The sequence below is a fragment of the Mustela erminea genome, chromosome 3 (genome assembly GCF_009829155.1).
Source record: "Mustela erminea isolate mMusErm1 chromosome 3, mMusErm1.Pri, whole genome shotgun sequence".
Lineage (NCBI taxonomy): Eukaryota > Metazoa > Chordata > Mammalia > Carnivora > Mustelidae > Mustela > Mustela erminea.
The window spans coordinates 113,558,344-113,581,040 of NC_045616.1; the positions used below are offsets into that span (position 1 = coordinate 113,558,344).

The window sequence follows — 22,697 nt, forward strand, 5'->3', positions numbered from 1 at the left end:
GAAAATGGCACTAGAAAAGAATCACTTTTAAGCGCAAAGTATATATCCAACTAAGGTAGTATTGAAGAGTGAAAACAAAATAAAGATGTTTTCAAACAAAGACTGAAAGAATTTAACACAAGAGACTCCCACTAAAATATGTGAAAATTTAATTAAAAAAAACAGATTTGAAGAATATATTTAGCAAAGTTGATTAAGTGGACACACAAAGAACCCAGCATCCAAAGTGGAACAAAGGTATTCTCTTTTGAGGACAAACATATTTATAAAATTGTCAATGTATTCAACATAAAACAAATCTCAAATACTAAAGAATTGGTATAATACTAACAATTTAATTAGAATCATTAAATGATTAAGCAATAACCAAAAGATAACTGTTTTAAATTCTCATATATTTGGAAATATAGAAAATTCAAATAGGTGAAAGAAGAAAGAATAGAAATTTTAAAATATTTAGAACTAAGATATAATGAAAATACCACATAACAATTTCCAAACCCCATAAGAAGAAAAACTAATGCCTGAAATTCTTATGTTATGAGAAAAAGACATATTAAGCCAACAAAAGAGCTAGCATGACAGGAGGAAAATAATAAAAATTAGAAAACAGATGAACTAGGAGAAATTGAACAAAAAGTCAATAGGTGGGCTCTTTGAAAAGACTTAATAAACCCCATGTATTTCAAAGTTGATCAAGCAAAGGAAAAGAAGATACAGTAGAGGTTAAAGAGAGATACAAAATATTATTTACAACTCAAAGTCAATAATTGTGAAGGCTTTAGAGTATATGATCAATTTCTTTAAAAATATAATTTATCAGACCTGATTCAAGATAAAATAAAAATGCTGAAGAAATATTAAAAAATCTAATATACTCAAAAAAGGTCTTAATCACTAATGATAATAAAAACAACAGTTAAAAAAGATCTTTCTTCCACCCTCAATCCCTTCTACAAATACCAAGATAGTTTTTCAGGTGAGTTTGACTATATGTTCAAAGAACAGATAACATCTGTCTTAGAACCAGAAAGAACAGTTCCAATTCATATGTAAAGCTCATATGACCTTAAAGCCCAATCATACAAGAATAATAAGAAAGAAAAAGTATTGGCCATCTCACAAATGAGCATACATGAAACATCTAAAATAATAAAACTGTCAATGGGTTTTGAAAAATCATCTCAAAGGTTAAAAAGCAAGTCACAGACTTGAAAAAATATTTTAAATTCATATAACCAAGCATTATTGTCTAGGGTCAATTAAGAACTCTTACAATTTAGCAACAGTAAAAGACAAGCTAACAGTAACAACATGCAGGGCAGTCTGGTGATCAGTATATAGACATAATATACTGGAAATATACATAATCCTTACTTTTATATTTTATTTTTTATATTTTAATTTTTATAATTTCCTTTATTTTTTTTTTAAAGATTTTTTATTTATTTATTTGACAGAGAGAGAAATCACAAGTAGGTGGAGAGTCAGGCAGAGAGAGAGAGAGAAGCAGGCTCCCGCTGAGCAAAGAGCCCGATGCGAGGCTCGATCCCAGGACACTGAGATCATGACCTGAGCCGAAGGCAGCGGCTTAATCCACTGAGCCACCCAGGCGCCCCTAATTTCCCTTATTAAGGAAATAGACATAATCCTTACCCACAGAATACCCACAGCCAAGTGAGGGACAAGAAACAAACAGGTACACAAATCAAGTTGAATACATTTTGTTATGGATTGAATTGTGCCCCCCAAATTCTTGGGTTGAAGTCCTAACCCCAGTACTTCAGAATGTGAACTTGTTTGGAAATAGGGTCTTTGCGGATGTAATGAGTCAAGTGGGGATCATTATGGTGGGCCCTAATCCAATATGACTGGTGTCCTAATAAAAAGGGGGAAGTTTGATACTGAGATAAGCATACGGGTGCAACATCATGTAAAGATGAGGGTCGAGGGAGCCTGAAGTTTCTACGAGCCAAGAAATGTGAAAGATTACCAGAAAACCACCAGAAACTAGGAGAGAGGCTCACAGCCCTCAGAGGGAATCAACCCTGGCAAGCCCTACATTTTGGACTTCTAGCCCCCAGAAATGTGAGAAAATAAATTTCTAGTATCAGTTTGTGATAGTTTGTTATAGCATCTGTAGCAAAGTAATGCATAACTCAATCTTAATACATGAACAGAATGCAGTAGATAATGCCTTAGAGAACAATGGGGATCTGCCAAGATAAAATGGTCAAGAAAAATTTTCTTGGGAATGTCTTATGTAAGCTAACATTGGAAGGATAAGAAAGATGCAGGGAGGCCAGGAGTTTGAGGCAGAATATCCCAGAGAGAATGATGTGGCCAATGCAGCTAAGGTAGAGAAAAGATTGTTTACAGTTTATTAAAAGAGAATGTGATTGTGGAGACAGTGGAAGGAGTTGATGATAGAATGCAGGTTATTGTGCTTTTTGAAGGATAAATGATTAGCAAAGACAACTTTTAAAACCCAGTTCATCCTCATATATTTGAGGGTCACCAAGGTCATGGTGTGGATCCCCTGACAACCCTCAGTCAGAGGCAATCTGCCATCCTCAAAGTATTGTGCTTACGGAGAATATGGTAAAATTGCCATTTCCAGGGATGTTAGAATCCTACAAGTCACTGGAATGCCTCAAATCTCAGACTGCCTTCCAAAGTACATTGACATCATCTCTGAGATCTTCACTATTTGAATATTCCCTGTCCACTCACTGCCTCAAAGAACAGCCCATTCTGTTTCTCAAGTGTCACAAGTATATTTTGAATCAGTAGTATAAGTATATGGCACAAAACTTTAGAGATTAAAAAATTGATTTAGAGTGAAAATTGTCTCTCTCCTCTGCTCCCTTCTAGTTTCCCTTCCAGAAGCAGACCCTATTACCACCCAAGTCTATGAATTTATGAACAAACATGAAGAGTTTCTTTTGGCAACACAACTGGAGCAACTATACACAGCCCTTGACCTTTGTTTTTGTTCTGTGGTTTACAGTTTTGTTTTGTTTTTTTTTTCCTCTTGGAGGTTCCATATCAGTATCTAGAGAATTGCTCATTCTCTTAAAATAGAAGTCTGTATAGCTTGCTTTTGTGGTTCTAATTTGTTGCTAGATTCTCTTTCACTGGGATAAACTCTGTATCTCCATAATTCTTCCTCATCAGTCTTTGCCCTGGATCACTTGAAAATGGAGCTAATCCCACTTGGTCTCTGCTGAATTTCCACACGAAATAAGGAAAATTTCCCTGAGGACTAACTAGCACAGTGCTCTAGAGCCATAAACCTCTGCAAAGGTCGTTGTGAATTTGGGAAGGCAATATAGACACTGGCTAAAAAGACAGATAGCCCGTGTTCAAATCTGGGCTTTGTCACTTCTAGGTAAGTGACCCTTGACCAGTTACTCCAACCCTCAATTTCTTCAACTGTAAAACAGAAATATTGCACCCATGTAAAATGTGTTGAGTCGATTAAGCCACATTTGTCAAATCCTAGCGCATGGTAAAAGTTCAATAAATGCGAATGGTTGCTCTCTCCATCTTCTCTGGAGAATATAGATCAACCTCCCAGACTTCCCGGACATTACTGAGAGAGAAAGACAAACACAGTGAAGGGAAACCTCCCTTTCAGCTTGTATTCCTGCCTCTGAACCTTGTCCCCCTCACCTCTCAGGGCACCCTCTGAATAAGCGAGGGTGGCAATGCCCAGCTGCCCTTCAAATTCTACCTCTTTTTTTTTTTTTTTTTTTTAATTTAACAGAGATCACAAGTAGGCAGAGAGGCAGGGAGGTGGGGGGGAGGCAGGGGGAGCAGGCTCCCCGCTGAGCAGAGAGCCCCATGCAGGGCTCAGTCCTAGGACCCTGAGATCATGACCTGAGCTGAAGGCAGAGACATAACCCACTGAGCCACCCAGGTGCCCCCAAATTCTACCTCTTGACTTGTTTTCAGATCTTATCCTTACTGGCAACAAGGGCATTTGACCTTGGTCTCTGTCAGAGGAGTGTCATTTGACTTGCAACGATCTTCCCACAGGATGCCCCTACTTCATACCTGGGACCGTCTGCTCACATACACACAGCTGCTACACACAAAGGAACCAGCAAGAGCCTCTGGGGCACTCAGGGCCACCACAGGCACCGTGTAAATGCTCGTAAGTGCCTTATGTTTCACTGTGCTTGGGAGGTTGGCAGGCAGCAAGACAGGTTTCTGGCTCTGGAGAATGTGGGTTAGTCCCAGTGGCCCTTCTTGGTGGGTGTGACCCAGTTAGTATAGTTACCCAGAAAATCTCATGTGTGTTTGCCTGTCCTCAAATCCGCAGCACTGCAGGCAGCTTCGGTTCAGCTTCTAAAATGAACAGACTGCATAAACCCTTAGTGATGATCTAAATGGTTTCTTCAAGATATACTCAGCAAGGCAGTTAAATTTAACAAGATGCTGTTAAATACCAATGATCATTTAATAAGAATGTGCTGAGGAGCTACCATGTAGGCAACACACATTAGTATTAATTACTGCTAAATGATTTTAAATATCAGCATTTAAATTTTAATATTTCTTATCAAATTGGAATACTTACATGCAGAATTCTACATATAATACATAAGCAGTGATATTTAGTCTTTAAAGCTCTTCTTTCTCCAAAAGGGAATAAAAACTAATATGTATGCTATGTGGATACATACAGTATACCAAGTGCTATTCTAAACACCTGAGAAATAATACAGTTAACCTCAGAACACAACGATATACTCCTGTTTATACCTCTATTTAATATATAAGGAAACTAAGGCACAGAGTGGATACATGACCCAAGGTTGAACACCCCTAGGTGGAGGGTGATGGAGCCAAGTCTTAAACATAAGCAATCTATATCCGGAGGCTGCACGCTTGACAGCTGATCATACCAACTCCCACGTGACTGCAGCCTTGTTTACTTTTCAGTCTCTCTCGTCTAATACTGAATAGACCTGGGGCTTTGGATCCAGGTGAACCAGGGTTAGAAACCTGACTTATTAGCTATTTGTGACTGTGGACTCCCAAGCCTGTTGCATCATCTGGAACATGTCCACACTATGCATGCTTACGTGGTAGGAGAAATGTCAACACTACGCATGCTCACATGGTAAAAGAACTGTCAGCACTGCAGCATCCTTACATGGTAATGCATGCAGAGTGCCTCACACAGGACCTGGCACACAGCAGGAGCCTTGGTTCACTCACCAGCCTTATTTATTGAACATTCTCTGTGTACCACCCCTGTGGAAGATGCAGGCAAAAATGATAACTGAAAGTAGTGGTTGATGCTCTTATCACACACGGAAATGAGACTGAACAGGGGAATTTGACCTGTCTCTGAAAAGGTGATGGGCACCTGTAACTCATCCTTTACAAGTGTAAGTATTTGGCCAGATGTGTCTGCTGTTATGCACAAACACAAGTATAGGACATTTGATGGGAGTTTTTTGCTGGGACTTTGAATATTTGAGCTCAGGAGTTGTCCAAGGAGTTGTCAGGAACTGGTGCAGAAATGTTATCTCTGCTCTCTGTGAAACCTTCCAGTGGCAGTGTTGAAGAAATCTCAGCATTGACCCACCCTAGCAGAATCCTCTAATGGACAAGAGATGCTCAGTAAAGAAGAACAAATATAAAGCATTGGGAAATTTTTTTAGATTTATATAGTATCTCACATTATCCAGAACTGTTTTTCATTAGAGATCAGTGGTCGAACTATCAGGTTTACATGATTCCACCACATATAACCCCATGGGACCTTGAGTAAGTTTCTATGCCTCAGGTTACTCCCCTGAGAAAATGGGTTAGGTGAGGATTGAGGTAGAGAGTATAAATCTCTTAGCACGTTCCCTGCCATGTGGTAATATTCATGCCAGTATTCCGAGGTGGTGGTCCGTGGCAGGTGATGGTGTGGGTGAGTGTTCAACTTACATAACACAACAAAAACGGGTGGTAATAGAATTTTCCTTTTACATAAAAGGAAAAATGGAAGTTCAGAGGTCTAAGATAGCATGGCTAGTCAAACTCAGGTCAGCAGGATCCAAACCCCCCAGGGCAGATGAACTAATAGAAGCCCTTAAAGCAGAAAACTGCTGCAGAAAGAAAAAGCCTGCCTCAGGGGGCTGTACAAGAGCATGAGGTCAACAAGAAGTCATTCATTCCTTCTGAACAACCAGTAAGTGCACCTTGTGGCTTTGGATGTTCCCTGGGCAGGGAATCTAAGCTCACAATGAGGACCCCAGAATCTGGGGTGGGGGGTAAATACAGCACCAGCAGATTCCTGGACTGCAGAAATCAAGGAGGAGGCCAGAGTTGTGCCATTTGATGCGAAACTCTGGGCTGTAACTCTAGGATATTCTGTGGTGTGACCAAGATTTTATGGCATGAAGGTGTAATTGAGTCAGCAAACTCTGCATTATGAACTTACTTAATAGACAGAAGAAAGGTCCAGGTTTTGAAGGCCCTACGAGGGCTCTAGATGAGAGGAAATTTCAGAGTTTTTCAGAAGAAGCAGATCTTGGCATGGGCCTTGAAATAGGAATGTTTTAAAGTTGTTTCCTAAGGTGATATCATCTATCCCAAATGATAATTGGGAAATATTTCTTGCTCAGTATGAGCAAATACTGATAATCAAAGGAAAATGTCCTATTGCTGAATTCAGTGGAGGAAGAAAATAAAGCAATTGTATTAAGAGCCAAATCAAATACAAAAGACCACTAAGCAAGATCCAAGATTCTTCTCTGGCTGGAATCTACTGCCTATCATTTAGTACTTTGGACCACTGTAGTAAGAACCCTAGATCACAGTTCTAACATTGGCTAATGGTAACAGATCAAATCCTAGGTCTACTGTGTTTTTGCTGTGTGATAGAGGACAAGTCTCCCAACCTCTCTGCTTTTCAGTTTCCTCATCTGCAAAGTAGGAATAGTGATATCTTTGTATATTTATTTCTAAGATGAGAAAACTGAAGCCTAGAAAGATAAAGCAACTGAGTCACTCATCCACTAAGTTGCAGAGCTGGGATTTAAACCCTGGGTGTTAGACTTGAAGTTCATTCTTTTGACCACTACCCCACAATGATAGGATTATAAGAAATAGTGTACATGAAGTACCAACCAAGATTTCTGACACTCAATAAATGACAGCTGTTGACATTTTCATCATTATCAAGGACTTAAAATTTCCTTCTTAAATGAGATAATGAATATACAACATTTGGTTTGATAACTAACACATTGTTAGTGCTCCAATTCAAAAGTCCTTATTACAGTTGGCAAGGAATGAGGTTTAAATTTCTAATCAGAAGATTTTGCATCCTGAATAGATGAGAATTAGAGGTGAAGTCATCACTGGTAAGGAAGAAGGAAAATTATCTTCTTCTAGACTCTGAGAAACTAAGAACTCTAAATCTTATCAAGTTGCATAAAACTGTGTACTCCAGGACTTTCTGGGGCTTCTTCCCCATTCTTCCCCTCAAGTAATGTGTTTTTCCAGAAGCACCAGACAGCCTAGCACTCATAAATGGCTTAATTCAAGCTGTAATTGGACACCTGAATCTAGTCATCCATTGATTTTTAGGCACACACTGAAAGTTGCATTCAGCATTAGAAAAAAACCCTTCATGCCTTAAATAAGCACTTTTTATAGCAATGTCAGCAAAGCAAGCATCAGCATTAATTAACAGTGACTTCGGAATGTGTAATGTTTTCCATTAGATCTGAAGGGGGCTAGAGGGAGGAGGATAAAGGACAACCCAAGTCATCACCACGTGTCCGGGGGAAAAAGCAGCTAAATTCAGAATGCAGAAGTAGAATCCTGTTTGTTCAAAAATAGAAGGGAAGTGATTAGAAACCTCAAGTTGGTAATGGTGTAGATGGTTAAACCAGATGACCAGTCTCCCAGAGTGACACGCTGTGCCTGTCAGTGGGCAGCTATGTTGCTGAGGGCACAGTAAAGGGCATAAGTCTCTCAGCCTTAAGGAGAGACATGGTGTTCTGAGCATGAAGACTGTTGTCATTCACTTCGTTGGTATACCTTTTTGAATAAAAATAAAATCTGAAAATTATTTAGATTATTAGATTATTTAAATCTAAAAATTATTTTTAAATAAAATCTAAAAAAAAATCAGTTCTTATTGCTTATAAGACTTTCTTGTGGATATCTGTTTCCCTGATAATGAACGGTCTCTTACTTGCCCCCTATACTGGTTTCTTAGGGCGGCTCTAACAAATTGCTACACATGTAGCAACAGAAATGTACTCTCTCACAGTTCTAGAGGCTTGTAGTCTAAAACCAAGATGTGTGAAGGGCCATGTTCTCTCTGAATGTTCTTGGGGAGAATCCTTCCTTGCTTCTTCCCCCAGCTTCTGGTGAAGGCCAGCAATCCTTTGCATAATGGACCTTGTAGATCTAACACTCCAATCTCTGCCTCTGTCTTCCCATGTAAGCACGAACTCACCGTAACCAGCTACATCTACAAAGACCTATTTCCAACTAAGATTACTTTCTGAGGTTACAGTTGGACCTGAATTACGGGGAGACACTGTTCAACCCCATTCAATCCCCCTTTGACCCCCCAACCTCACCAGCTAAGCTCTGGCCACTCCCCTCAGTTCTTTGGATCTCTCGAACGCTTTCCTGGCTTTGTCCTTTTGAACTTCCAAGTCCTCGCGCTACCTGAATGAGCCCCTGGCTACCATGTCTTGGCCTTGCTGGCTCCTTCCAGCTCTTCATGTCTTGGCTAAAATGTCACCACCTCAAAGAGACCTCCTTGCCCATCCTGTCTAAGCCTCTCTATTGCATTATTGCTTGCCAGTTTCCACACGTACTTCTTTTTAGTATTTAACACTATGTCAATGCTTTTCTTGTTTGCATGTGGATTTTCTTAGCTTCCTCACTAAAATGTAAGTTTGTCCACCAGAAGTTCCACACTGGTTTGTTCCTCCATTATTTTCCCCCCAGGTCCAATTAAGTTCCATGTCAACCACTAAATGTACTAAATGAATAGTTGTTTATTTATCCAAGAAAAAAAAAAAAGTGTTAGTATCTACTACATGCAAGCCCAGAGCTAGACACATGGGAGACAAGAAGTATATGAAATATAATTCCTGTCTTCAAAGGACGTAGGCTGGAGGTGAGACCAGAGGTAAACACAAATAATTGTAAAACATGGTGTGTTAAGTTCAAGCAGAGAGGACTGAAAAAGTGCTGCAGGAAGAGCTCAGAACAAAGAGTTTGGCAAAGCCGACTGTCTCGGGGGAGTGGAGGGACACAGGTGGGGAGAGACTTGGAAAGTTGCTTTCAGAGCAAAAGGGAGCTGGTGTTCATTCAAAAAGTGAAAGTAATTCAGGGTGCACACAACCATGAGTAACCTGGGCATTAGGCACATCTGTGGGCTGGATTCAGTGGAGCCAGGTGGAGTAGGTGCCTCACCCCAGCTGCTGGGGCAGGCAAAGTGTTCAAGAGGAAGATGCAGCAGATGATGCCTTTATCGGCCAGAAGTTCCGGTGCCCTAATCCTGGGCCTCTAGAGGACAGGGAGCCATATGTTTAATGAGTTTTGAAGATACCAGAAACTCAGGGAGGGCTTTTGCTGCCTACCCTTCAGTGCCTCTAGCAGCTGGTCAGGTTCTACCCCTTTTTCTCCCCTCTAGCTCCCACACTAAGAAGATTGTATAAGCTTCAGTTTAAACTAAATCCTGATGCTCGTGGAGCAAAAGGCACTCAACCTTTTCCTCCAATGGACAGCTGGCTCAGAAGAGCCTTTTCTGCCTTTATTCCTTCTGGACTCCCTTCTGGTCCTCCATATGTGGTAGGGGTGATACCCAGGTGAAGGATTCCCTCTCAAGATTCCCACTTGCCGTAAGAATCTATGGTCAACAATATGTCAGAGGAGAAGGGAACCTCTTGTCAGGCATTAAATATAAAATGTAATTTTCTCTGCAATTTGCTGGTTAGAATCCAATATCCTTCTGGAAGAAGATCTTTGGGAAGCGCACGTGTAATGTGAACCAAGGCAATACCAGTCAGGAACTGGTGTAACAGTGGATGTGACACGGATGTGACCGTGGGCTTTGTCACGAATACACTTGTGAAAGAATTCATTTAGAAAGTACTGTTTTTGGAATGTGAAAGAGATAATACATTAAAAATGCTTAGCACCAAGGTTGCCACATGGCAAACAACTAGTTACTGTTAACTACTGTTGTTACTACTATCGTTACTATTACTGTTTAATATTTTCACATTGCTTGTTATAGTAGAAATCTCCATAGAACCCAGAAAAAGACTGGGCCCTTCTTAACCTGTTGCTGCTGCGTTGCCTGAAAGAGCTTAGTGTGAGGAGGAAGAGAGGAGATTCCCCATAGCTGAAGGTGGCTAGAGGAGAAAGGCCACTGAGAAAGGAGCAAGAGAGAAAAGAGGAAAATAGCAGCTGCTATGGAAAGTGGAATGTGAACACTGAATATTGAAGAAGGCTTTGTAGCATGTTAAGGATAAGACTGTCCTTCATAGCCCTCCTTATTAGACTGTATACATTGATTGATAAAGTGTCTAGAGCAGGCCTGATAGAGTTACCAGGTATGGTATGTCTTGTCTTGGTATGGTCAGTCTTCAGACTGACCTCAGTGTAGTCTCTGGGCTACAGAGGCTGAGTGACCCTCAGTCTATAATACAGATGAATATTGTGTCAGTTTCTTAAGACTGCCATAGCAAATTACCACTGACTTAGTAACTTAAAACAACAGAAATTTACTCCTTCACAATTCTGAAGGCCGGAAGTCCGAAATCCCCTCAGGGGCCTTTAGGGGCAGAATTAGTTATTTCCTTCTTCCGGCTCCTCATTGCTCTTGACTTTCCCTCTCTGTGGCCTCATCACTCCAGTCTCTATCCCTGTGGTCCCATGGCCTTCTCCTCTTTCCACAAATCTCCCTCTGCCTTTCAGTTATAAGGATACTTCTCATGGAAATTGGGACCCACCTGAATAACCCAAGATGATCTCATCTCAAGATCAACTGCAAAGACCTTTTTCCAAATAAGGAAACATACACAAAATCAAGGAATTGAAACATGGATATATCTTTGTTCATGCTGTGGGAGGTCTGGGGGGCACTGTTTAGCACACTATGAGTACCCTACAACTAAGAGGTTAAATGACTGGCCAAAAGCCTCAGAGCTGCCAGAAAACAAAGGAGCTGGAAGAAATCTCAATATAGAAATCTGAGAAACAGAAAGGGAAATGACTTACTCAAGACAGTACAATAAGGACTAAACAGATTCAAGGCTTCTCTCTTCACCAGTCTGCAGTGGTTTCACCCAAAGATAAGAACAATATGGGTATTTTCTATAATATTCATAAAAATATTTTTGTCTGGGTTACTGGAAAATATTAAGGAAGTTGCTTTTTTTTTGTTTGTTTGCTATTGAGGTATCCAATCTCAGACTCAACGCAAGGAATCTTTTTCTAATCAGGATTTTAAAAGATCATTTATAAGAAGATAAAGAAATGGAATGCCCAGTTTACCATGCGTGTCAGTGTTGAAATGGAAAGGGGAATGATTTCTATAGAACATGGCCTCCATCCTTTTAATCACCAAAGCCATTCATCTGTTCATATAGTTATTTGTTTATTCCTTCAACAAATTGAAGACCTTCCCTGTGCCAGGTAGTGTGCTTTGTTAGGGAGATAATAATGAACAAGATGATTGCGTTCCTTCCCTTTGTGTAATATACTATAATATGGAGAAATCAGTCAACAACAATAATAACAAAACAAGAGAGTGCTATTTTGAATTTTTGAACACTTCTATCAATAAGATAGAGTGCTGTGAGAGAGTCAGTTACTGATTATTCTACTTTAGGTAGAGGAATTAGCCAAGAGAAATTAGCCAATTTCACCTGAAATTAAGGTGAAATGCCCTTAAAGGGGCCAGTGGGCTTGTCATGCTCTTAGAACACTTAGACGGCCAATGTGTCTAGAATTTAGAGATGGATGGGAAGGTGAGTAGAATGAGATTGTAGAGGTAAGTTGATGCTACTTTTCATCTTGCAATCCAGAGACAAAAAAATTAAACTCAATGAGTTGAAGTGTTAGAAGTATTTGTGTTGGGGGAGGAGAGACTTTGTATTTTTTAAATCTCTCAGTGGAGAAGATATTACAGGAGAGCAAGAGTAAAGCAAGAACCTATTAGTCTATAGTACTGGTCTAAGCAGCAGATGGTGGAGGTTTGGACTTGTGTAGTGACTATCCACATGGAAGTGAGAGGACCCATCTGATGTATCATTAGGAGGTAGATCCTATAAGACTTGGATGATGTACTAAATGTTGGACATGATAAAAGATAAATCAGGAGCAAATGGATGGATGGTTGTACCATTTACAGAGATGAGGGAGAATAAGGAAGGAACAGAATGCTGGCAAGGCAAGTAGAGCCAGATTATAAGGAGTTATTGTAGCACTATGTTAAGTTGGAAAAGCCTATGAAATGATCAAAGTGGAGATGTCAAATCAGACAGTGAATACATGTGTTTAGAGTTCAAGGCCATGATCTAAACTGGAGGTGTAATTTAAGAATCATCAGTCTATAGATGGTATTTAGGAAAGCCATGAGATGGGCATCCAGGTGGCTCATTCGGTTAAGCATCTGCCTTCAGATCAGGTCATGATCCCAGGCTCCTGGGATGGAGCCCTGCGTTGGACTCCCTTTTCAATGGGGGGACTACTTCTCCCTCTGCCCCTCCCCCTCTCGTGCTTTCTCTCTCTCTCAAATAAATAAATAAAAATCTTCCAGAAAAATAAAACCATGAGAATAAACAAAATCACCTAAGGAGAGAAGGATCAGACATTATTTCAGGAAATGGGTTGGTTTTGACAGAATGAGTTCTGTCCTGATTTTAACAGCAGTTCTTTTTTTATTTTTTTTTTAAGATTTATTAATTTGAGAGAGAGAGACTGTGCACATGAGTCAGGGAGGGGCAGAGGATAAGGGAGAGAGAGACTCTCAAGCAGACTCCCCACTGAAAATGGAAACCAGTGCAGGGCTTGATCCCAGGACCCTGAGACCATGATCTGAAGGAAATGAAGAGCCAGATGCTTAACTCAGTCACCCAGGCACCCTGTAAGCCTGAGTTCTGATCAGTTTTTACTTTATCCTTTTCTAGCTTATAGATAAATTGCTCTCTTTGCTCTGAGACCTCTAGACCCTCAAATTTCACATGATTGAAACATAGCAGTACCTACTAATGACTTTGCATACAGAAGTCAGAAAATGTCTAAGGACGGCCAGCAGATAAAGGGCTTGGTCATGACTTCTGGTGTAATCCTTCACAAGAATGGAGTTTAACTGGCTACTTGGGGTTCTGATGGGTGTCACCATCATTTCTCCTCCTCCAAAACATAGCATGGGTCACATAGATGGAATTTGTACTTGATGAAATGTAATTACGTTAAGTAAACAGATTTCTCTCCTGTGGACAAACTCATGTTTACTATATAACTGCTTCCTGTTTGCTCAGTGGAAAGACACTGACACAGAACTATCTGCTACCTCTAATTCAATTAGATGTGTTATATATGGTCAAAATGTGGCTATACAAAATTCAAGGAAACCTCCTTTAATAACATTTGGTGAGATTAGATATAGATTGAGAACTACTTAAAGTAGTTTTTGCCTTTTCCTGTTCATATTCCTGGCTCCTAACTTATGTTAGTGCCTGCATCAGTATAAGTCAGTCTAAATGGCTGGTGAATTAACACTTCATCTCTGACCTCTTCTCCCACCATTCTCTCCATGACTCTTTATACCATCACTCTTTATACTACATAGCCTTATTTCAATCTCTCAAATACACCAAACTCATTCTGACCTCAGGGCCTTTGCACTTGCAGTCTCCTCTGCTTGAAGCACCCTTTCCCCATATATTCACATGGCTGGCTTCTTTTGGAATCAGATTTTAGCTCATATATCATCTTCCCTTAGAGACCTTCTATGACCACCTGTACTAGATGCTCTGCTTATTTCTATCCCTACTTTCATATCCATGGCCTGAATTATCTCCTCAAGTTCCTTGTTCATTTATTTGTTTTTTACTTGTTATCATATCCCTCCCACTCAAACAGAAGCTCCTGAGGATTAGATTCCCATCTGTCTCATCCTCCCATATCCCCAGGCTTAGAAGAGACTCACTCAATAAGAATTGGTTTAAAATACAGGTAACAATATAACTTTTGATTATATGTCAACTGCTCTGCTTAAAGCTTTATATTTACCTCAATATATCCTCATCAAAACCCTTTATGAGGGGGTAGATATTATTTTCTCAACATCATATAGCTGGCTGCCAAGAATGCCAGAAATGAAAGCCAAGCCTGCCTGCTATCTAAGCACTTTTTCTTTACTACCACTATGTTCTACAGTACTCTGGGGATGGATGACATTTATGACAAAATAAGAGAGGGAGAATTTTTTAAATCTTGAACTCCTTTGCACCTAGCTGTAGACACAGTCAGTGTGGGGCTATTCATTTATTCATCCATCCAGTCATTCATTCAAGAAATATGTCTTTAGCATCCGTTCTGCTCAATGCTGTAGAGTGATTGGGACTCCCAGGCAAAGGGGCTCAAAGGTAGTGTTCGACTCTTTTTTCATTTAGCATTTTAATAAATAAGTAACGAGTACCTACTATGAACCATTCGTTGTTTTAGTATCTGGCCCAACTAATGTGTATCCTTCCAAACTGATGTGACTACGTGTCCCTCAGCAGCTGCCTCTTCATCTTCCTACCCCCTATCTTTCTTGGTTTCACTTCTCTGTTGCAAAAAGGTTTATTCCAGGTGGGAAAAGAACTGCCATAGTTGACTCCAAGATTACATCATCCCAGCCCAGTCATGACAAATCAAAGAGCCTCTGTATCTTCCTTTCACCTAAATTGTAAATCCGAGAAAAGTCCTTTTCAGCTCAGGTTTGGGTCATGTTACTTCTCTTGAACACATCATTGTAGTCAGAGGAATATGGTACTTAGAAAAGGCAGACCTGGATCACCTGACTCCCTTTCTGGTCAGCAACCCCATCAGAATCACACAGTGGGAGAAACAGGGAATCAGTTGAGAGAAAGGAGTTCATGTAGGACAGATGAAACAATAGACGTTTACTATCTTGATTCATCTGCTACCCACCAGTTCCTTAGAAGCAGGGATATTGTCTCATTCACACTGTTTTCCCCATGATGAAGACAGTTCCTAGGACATAGCTCCTGAAAAACTGTCTGTTGTATTGATAGGATCTTTATTGATAGGACTCTTTATCCTTAAAAGAAGGATAACTTATTATCTGGAAGAAAAAGATTTACATTATAACATACTTAACAGTGGATTACTAAATGCTACTATTATATAACTCTATTGCTGAGGACTATTGATCTAGGGATTGAGAAAACTAAAACTTCTGCTGCATAAACTACCAGACTTTCTTCATGATTAAATGCTATTAGATCGTGAGGGCTTTGAAAAATATTAAGCAACATACAAACACAAGGTATTTCATATTAAATGGCAGCTAGGAAATGAATGATCAGCAGAATTGTCTAAATAGGCTCTTAAAGGGGTATGGTCAAAAAAATGGAATTTTATAAAATAAGTTTAGAATTGGAAGAAATGCTTAGGTAGCAAAAGACAATTTTCTAAAACGATGAGTTTGAGAACAAATCAGCAATGAATGTTGATGCAAAACGTGATTTAGGAAGCCTGGACATACTTTTGATTAAAAGATATTTTCAAACATTCGGGTGCATGTGCCCCTTTGGATCTCCCTGATATGAGGAAGTGGTGATGCAACATGGGGGCTTAAGTGGGTAGGAGAAGAATAAATGAAACAAGATGGGATTAGGAGGGAGACAAAGCATAAGTGACTCTTAATCTCACAAAACAAACTGAGGGTTGCTGGGGGGAGGGGGTTTGGGAGAAGGGGGTGGGATTATGGACATTGGGGAGGGTATGTGCTTTGGTGAGTGCTGTGAAGTGTGTAAACCTGGTGATTCACAGACCTGTACCCCTGGGGATAAAAATATATGTTTATAAAAAATAAAAAATTAATTAAAAAAAAAGAATGAGATAAAATAAACATTATATTTAAAGATCAAAAAAAAAAAAAAAGATATTTTCAAGATGACTCCAGCAGAAAAAATAAAATGTTAGGCATGAACCTATTCACTTAACTCTTGTAGCTAACCAAAACAAGAGAGCCTGAGCTCACAACTCCTTCCCACCAGGAGTCCTCAGCACCTTTCAAGTTAGGGCCTTATGCACTTCAACTGTATGTTTAGTATTTTAGGTCTCATCATTTCAGCCTAGGTGCCTCCCTCCTAGAGAATGACAAGTGGAAAGGAAGCCAGACATCTGTCCATAGGCCAAGAGACCAATTCCTATCAATCACGTGAATGAATTAAGGCACAGATAAACAGCTAGCATGGAGACCAAGCACAAGAGCTTAGAGGAGCAAGCCTGTATCCCTCACAGCCCAAAAGTGGGGGAGTAGTCGAGGGCAGGTAGCTAGCTCCACGAGGTCATTCTGAGTCACAGACTGACCAGTTAGCCCTGCCATCCTCTATATGTGGCTTCCAAGGAAACTCCTATATTGTTTTCCAGCCAAAAGGAAGGAGCCTAAGAGGAAAAGTCCTGACAAGTAGATTTATCCTTATGGAGATGAGTGAAAATTTTCAAGTATCAGTCCTATTCCTGTTCCACTAACCCTAACTTAGTCACATGACCACATGTAACCCCAAGGGAGACTGGGCACTAAAAGAGCCAGTTGGACAGCTATGTATGTGAAAAGCACTTAGGGCAAGGGAGGGGGGTTATTTCTAGGAAAAGGGGACAATGGATCCTGGGGATTATGGATATAAACTAGCAGTCTCCGTGATGTCATGCATAAACTGAGTTTATGCCATGTTTGAGAATTTCAACTATGTATAAGACAATAGTCTACATTTCAACTACATATAAGAAATAGCCTGTATTCCAGAAGGCAAGACAGTCTATCACATATAGCAATAACTCTCACATAAGGAGAAGTGTGACAAGGAGTAAATATAAACCCAGTGTTATGAAAGTTTAAGGAAGGAGGGGCTTATTTCCCTCTGAGCGAACTTGAGGAAAAATTCTTGGAGGAGATAAGATTTGAAATGGGCCCTTAAAATTGAATAGAACTATAAATTGAAGTTAGGAAAAAGGGCTAGGAAGCGGGTGCACTGGGTCTTTAGTCAGTATGGAGGAAAGAGCATCCCAGCCAGAGTCATTTGCATATTTATGACCTTTTGAAAACCATCGAGGAATGCCCCCCCAAAAAAGAATTACTACATGAAAGTAAGTATTGTTTGTTATCCCTCCCTCCTTATCCCCCCAATGCGGGACTCGATCCCATCATGACCTGAGCCGAAGGCAGAAGCTTGACCAATTGAGCCATCCAGCCATCCCAGTGAAGACAATTCTTTTAGTTCAATGTATTTTCCTCCATTTAGAGATTATATATGATCATGTGACCAACTTTGGGCCAGTGATATGTAAGTAGAGGCACTGTATACAACTACTGAGAAGTATTTGTGAAGAAATAGCTTTCTTTTGCACCTCTTCTGTACCACTACCTGGAATTCAGCTGTGATGACTAGAGCTCTGGTAGCCATATTGGGTCAGAAGAATGAAAGTCAGTCCTGAAAGTGGCAGAGCAGAAAGTTAAAATTAGCATGCTTTCCTGGTGACTCTATAAAATCCCCTGATTAGGAAGCCATAATATACTGTCTACATCCAGATTTCTTTAAAGCAAAAACATGCTGAAATGTTTAAGCAACTGCTGTTTGGAGTTTCATGTCGCATTTGATCACACCAAGTCCTCATGAGCACAAGCAGCTTGCAAGCGCCAGCTGATGCTATCAAACTCAATAACGGATGGGGGATAAATAAAACCCACTAGTGCCCTAAGGCTACCATACACATTATTACAAACTTGGAGACTTAAAGCGATACAACTTTATTTATCTTAGAGTTTTATAAGTCAGAAGTCCAACTGGGTCTCACTAAGCTAAAATCAAGGTGTCAACAAGGTGTGCTCCTTGCAGGAGGTTCTTGGGGGAAATTCATCTCCTTTCTCATTCAGGTTGTTGGCTGAATTTACTTCTCTACAGTTATAGGACTGAGGGCTCACATTTCTTTGCTAGTTTTGAGCTAAAAACTATTTCCGGCTTCTAGAGCCTACCCAGATTCCTTGGCTCATGTTCTCCTTCCTCCATCTTCAAACCCACAACAGTTCATCAGTCGCTCTCACATTTCAAATCTCTCCAAGTCTTCCAACACTGCACATCTCTGCTTGCTTCTTCCACGTTTATGGACCCATGTGATTACATCAGGCCCACTCAGATGATCCATGAAAATCTCCTTCTCTTAAGGTCCGTAACCTTAATTTTATCTTCAAAGTTTCTTTTGCTATGTAATGTAACAAACTGATAGATTCCAGCATTTAGAGCATGGACATCTTTGTAGGTCATTATTCTGTCAACCATAGTTAGAGAAGATGAAGTTCCCTTTGTGTACCCTCCTTCTCCTGTCAACATAAGATCTTATTTCAGCTGTCCTCCTCACTGACAGGTGTAATAACCCAAGGGTCCAACTGTATTGGATATCCAGGGCCCTGGGTAGCCACGACAGTCAGGAATGCTGGCTTCCTCTAATCCTCAGTAATAATGCAGTGTCTTTACCCGATCTCCAAAAAATATCAGGGCAATACATCAACTAACAAAATGGGCTAGGTTGCAGGCCAAATTTGGTGAACACTGGGGGTTTTTCATGGAGGCATGGACTAATACTAGTGTCCGTCTTTAAGTTTCCTTAAGGCCTAAAGCTGAAAAAACCTGAGAAACTCTGAAAAAGTCCTTAGGTCTGCTGAGTGGGTTGCAGAAAGCAAGTTCCTTATAGATTCTTTCAAGCTGGATTTGAGGATGGGACTGGAAAATTGGTGTATTATACCCAAGGCAGTAATTTCAAAGAGAAGAGAAAGGAAAGAACAAACGTCCCTCCAAGAAAATGAAGAGATAGAAGACTGTATACATTATCTGGGTGGAGTGGGGCAAGTCACCTAATTGGTAGTGCTCTCCTTAATATCCCGTTATAGCTTCATTTTTGTACTTTGTTCCTCATGCACTTTGAGGGACAGAGGTGTTTCATTGTAAGGTGAGTGGAGTGTTAGCTCCAAGAGGACAAGATCTTCCTCTGTCCTTTTTGCTTTACTTACCAGCTCTCAGAGTTCTGTTTTGCCCAGAGTAGTAACAAGTATACATTTGCATGAATGACGAATGAATGAATGAATGAAATATTAATTAATTGGTGGCCATCCAAGTCTTTTTTCCCATTAGGCAGTACAGCCTCGTGGTTAATAGTTAGGCTGTAAAGTCACTTGAATACAGGTCCCACCTCTGCCATTTATCCTGTCAATGTACTCCCTGGGAACTTAACCTGAGTCTGTTTGCCATCTGTAGCATATAACCATTACTACTTGGCTTTGTGAGGTTTCATTGAGATAATAGGTAAACAGTGCTTAGTAAAGTTCCCAAAAGTCAATGAGTATTAGCTCTTAATGTTAGTCCAAACTGTGTGCTAATGCCAAAGTGGTCTCCCCTTGATCATCAAACTGAATTTCCAGCCCCCACCTGCCTTTGTTTGTGTCAATTATCCTGTCCATTTAGCATTTTATGCACACATATGAGTATATGTATACACATGTGTACCTATGCAAATATCACAGAGAGCGGTCAAAAATAATTTAAATATGATCTTCCCTATGAAACCAACCATTATGAGAAGTCATCTCTTCACTTCAGAATTCTTGGATACTGATTAAGTCACTTTTGCATTTATCACATACCAATGCCTAGCACAGTGTCTGGCATATAATAAAGGAACCTAACACATTTGAACAGATGGATGGATGGATGGGTGAATGGATGGATGGAAACTTATGTTCTCTGGCAGCTCCACAGGAATTTATTTATTTTTATACCCACCCTGGTCACACAGTGCCTGACCCACAGCGAGGGCTCACCAAATCCTGATTTGATGGGAATAAAGGGGAAGAAAAATCAGAAAAAGAGAAAATCAAATCCAATGCCCACCTGGATCCATTCTCTTTTTAGGGCATCCTGTTGAAAGGAGTTATTGAGGAGAGAAGCAGGGAGTTGACAGCCACTCTCTGGACTCTCTCCCAGGGCCTTTTTAGAACAGGAAAGTTAATTATGGAACCAGATTAACAGTTTCTTTTTTGATACAGTCAAAGTAAAACCAGCAGGATGCAATTTAGCTCTTCCCCACTTTCCAAATAGCAGCAAATTTTCATACAAAACAAAGAGACACTTGAATTGCAAATTACTTAGAGAATCAGCTAGCAACCCCAACGGAAGAATATTTCTGCTACTTTCAAAACCAAGCTGTTGCCTTTTCAGGTTTAACCATGTAGTGGGACCTTCACAAAGGCCTGGGCGTCTTGCTGTTTCAACTCTGGGCCAAGTGGGGAGGAAGAGTGATTCACTGAGGCTTACCGAAATGGCACAGCGAGGTCTTTTTGCTCTGAACATTTTTCTCTTCTCCACATTGTCTCTAACTCTCTGATCACTGGTCTCCACCCACAGAACTGGGACTGATGATGTGTTCTCAAAGGTCATCTACATCTAAGGGTGGCAAGAACAAATGCCTTCAAGGGCAGGCAAGGATATAAATGAAGCAAGAGGTCAGAGTATGTGTATATGTCCACTTGGAAGTGAGTGAGGACTGGGTTAAACCCATCTAACCACTGTTGTCATGGGAGAATGCTGGCCCACTGTCAAGAGTTGCTAGATAGTTCTGACACATCTGCTATCTGGATTCTTTGTTGAAATGTTCTTTCTAACTGTTGGCAAGAGAAAAAAATACCACCTATTGGTTCTATTGGCTGGCTATACCTTGAAGGCCACCAGTTTACAACTTCTAATCTAGCTCAACTTCCTCTCTTGATAGATGGTAAAACAGAGGTAAGGAGAAGGAAATCATTTATGAAAGTTCACCAAGTGACAGTCTTCTGACTTCTTACCTAATGCCTAGTGGATTATACTACGCTGTCTCCCCCAAGTCCCTCTCTCCTGCACACAGGGCAGCTATATTTTCACAAGAGCATTTAGAAAACTCGTCTTTCTGAGTCAAATAAATAAGTCCTATTTTTTACAGAGGATTTGGAGGATACAGCAAGGATAAAGAAATAATAAAATGAAATCTCACATAATGTGATTTTATTTCTGGAGGGACTGGAGCTGGAGGTGGGAGCCTGGCTAGAAATAGGCTGCTTCCAGACAAGGCCACTGGAGGGCAAGGTGGCATCTCAGTTGGGTTAGCCCCAAATAGGTCAAAGGAAAGTTAGGACAAGGGTTGAAAATGTGTATGCTCACAGCAGCCAGGCAGGTGGCAGAAATGAGTAAAAAGAGGCCAGATAGGAAATAGGGTGAAGGAAGAAAATACATCTAAAGGACTCAGATACCACTCAGATCTGGCCAGTGTCACCTTGTGGCAATGCACACAGTTGACAGTCCTTTTGATTTTTTTCAAGCAAAGCTTGAACCTAAGTTTTTATGTAAAATTTCTCAACGTTTAAATGTAGTTCAAAAAAAGTGTGACTCAAACAAAACATACGGAGGAGTGGGATTTGGGTCGCAGGCTTCCACTTTTTGATCCCTCCTTAGTGACTCATTGTGGGTAGACAAGTCACTGCACAGGTCAGACTGCTGGGCGGAGAGTTTGCAGTCGCTCTAGTCACAGACCAGCAGACAATGCTGTCATGAGGATGATGGAGGAAGCAGAGATGCTCCAAAGACTTAGCACAGAAGTCCTCTGGGGGAGAGTGGGCTTCAACCAGAGCCAGCCTATAGCTTGGACAGATCGTTGGGGGAGAAGATTTGCACACACCCAAAATACCTACTGTGGCTTTCTATAGTGTATGTATATGCGTATGTGTGTGTGAGTATATGTGACAATCTTTACTTTCCTAAAATAATATAGATTGGGGTGCCTGAGTGGCTCAGTGGGTTAAGCCTCTGCCTTTGGCTCAGGTCATGATCCAGGGTTCTGGGACCAAGTCCCGCATCGGGCTCTCTGCTCTGCGGAGAGCCTGCTTCCCCCCTCTCTCTGCCTGCTTCTCTGCCTACTTGTGATTTCTCTCTCTGCATGTCAAATAAATATATAAAATCTTTTAAATAATAATAATAATAAATAAATAAATAAAATAATATAGGTTATCTCCCTTGGTAGCCCTGTGGAAGATTCATCCAATTTCTTAAAAGCAGAAATGTTCAAGTCAGTAAAGACAGCAATGAGTGTGTCAGTTCTTCCCATTTTGCTGTAATGAATCACTGAATGAGTAGCGTGGAGCAATGGAAGGAGTCCTTCAATTAGAGGTCTGGGACCTCCCCAGCTTAACATTTCTCTGGGCCTCCATTTCATACTTTGTACAGTGAGAATTGTAATACCTGACCCGCCTTCCTGCATTAGTGAAGATTCTTGATTGGGAGAGACAGAAAACCCAATGAGCTTAATCAAAAGCATGCATGTCTTGGTTCACACAAGTGGAAATTTCAAGTATTTAAATCATAGCTGGATCCAGGTGCCCAAATAATATC

At 40.5% G+C, this 22,697-nt stretch overlaps 1 protein-coding gene across 1 annotated transcript in view; it reads left to right on the forward strand.

Moving 5' to 3' along the window:
- The window catches only part of ATP10B (ATPase phospholipid transporting 10B (putative)), a 257,557-nt gene that overhangs the window by 44,037 nt on the left and 190,823 nt on the right, over positions 1-22,697 (forward strand). The window lies entirely within an intron of this gene.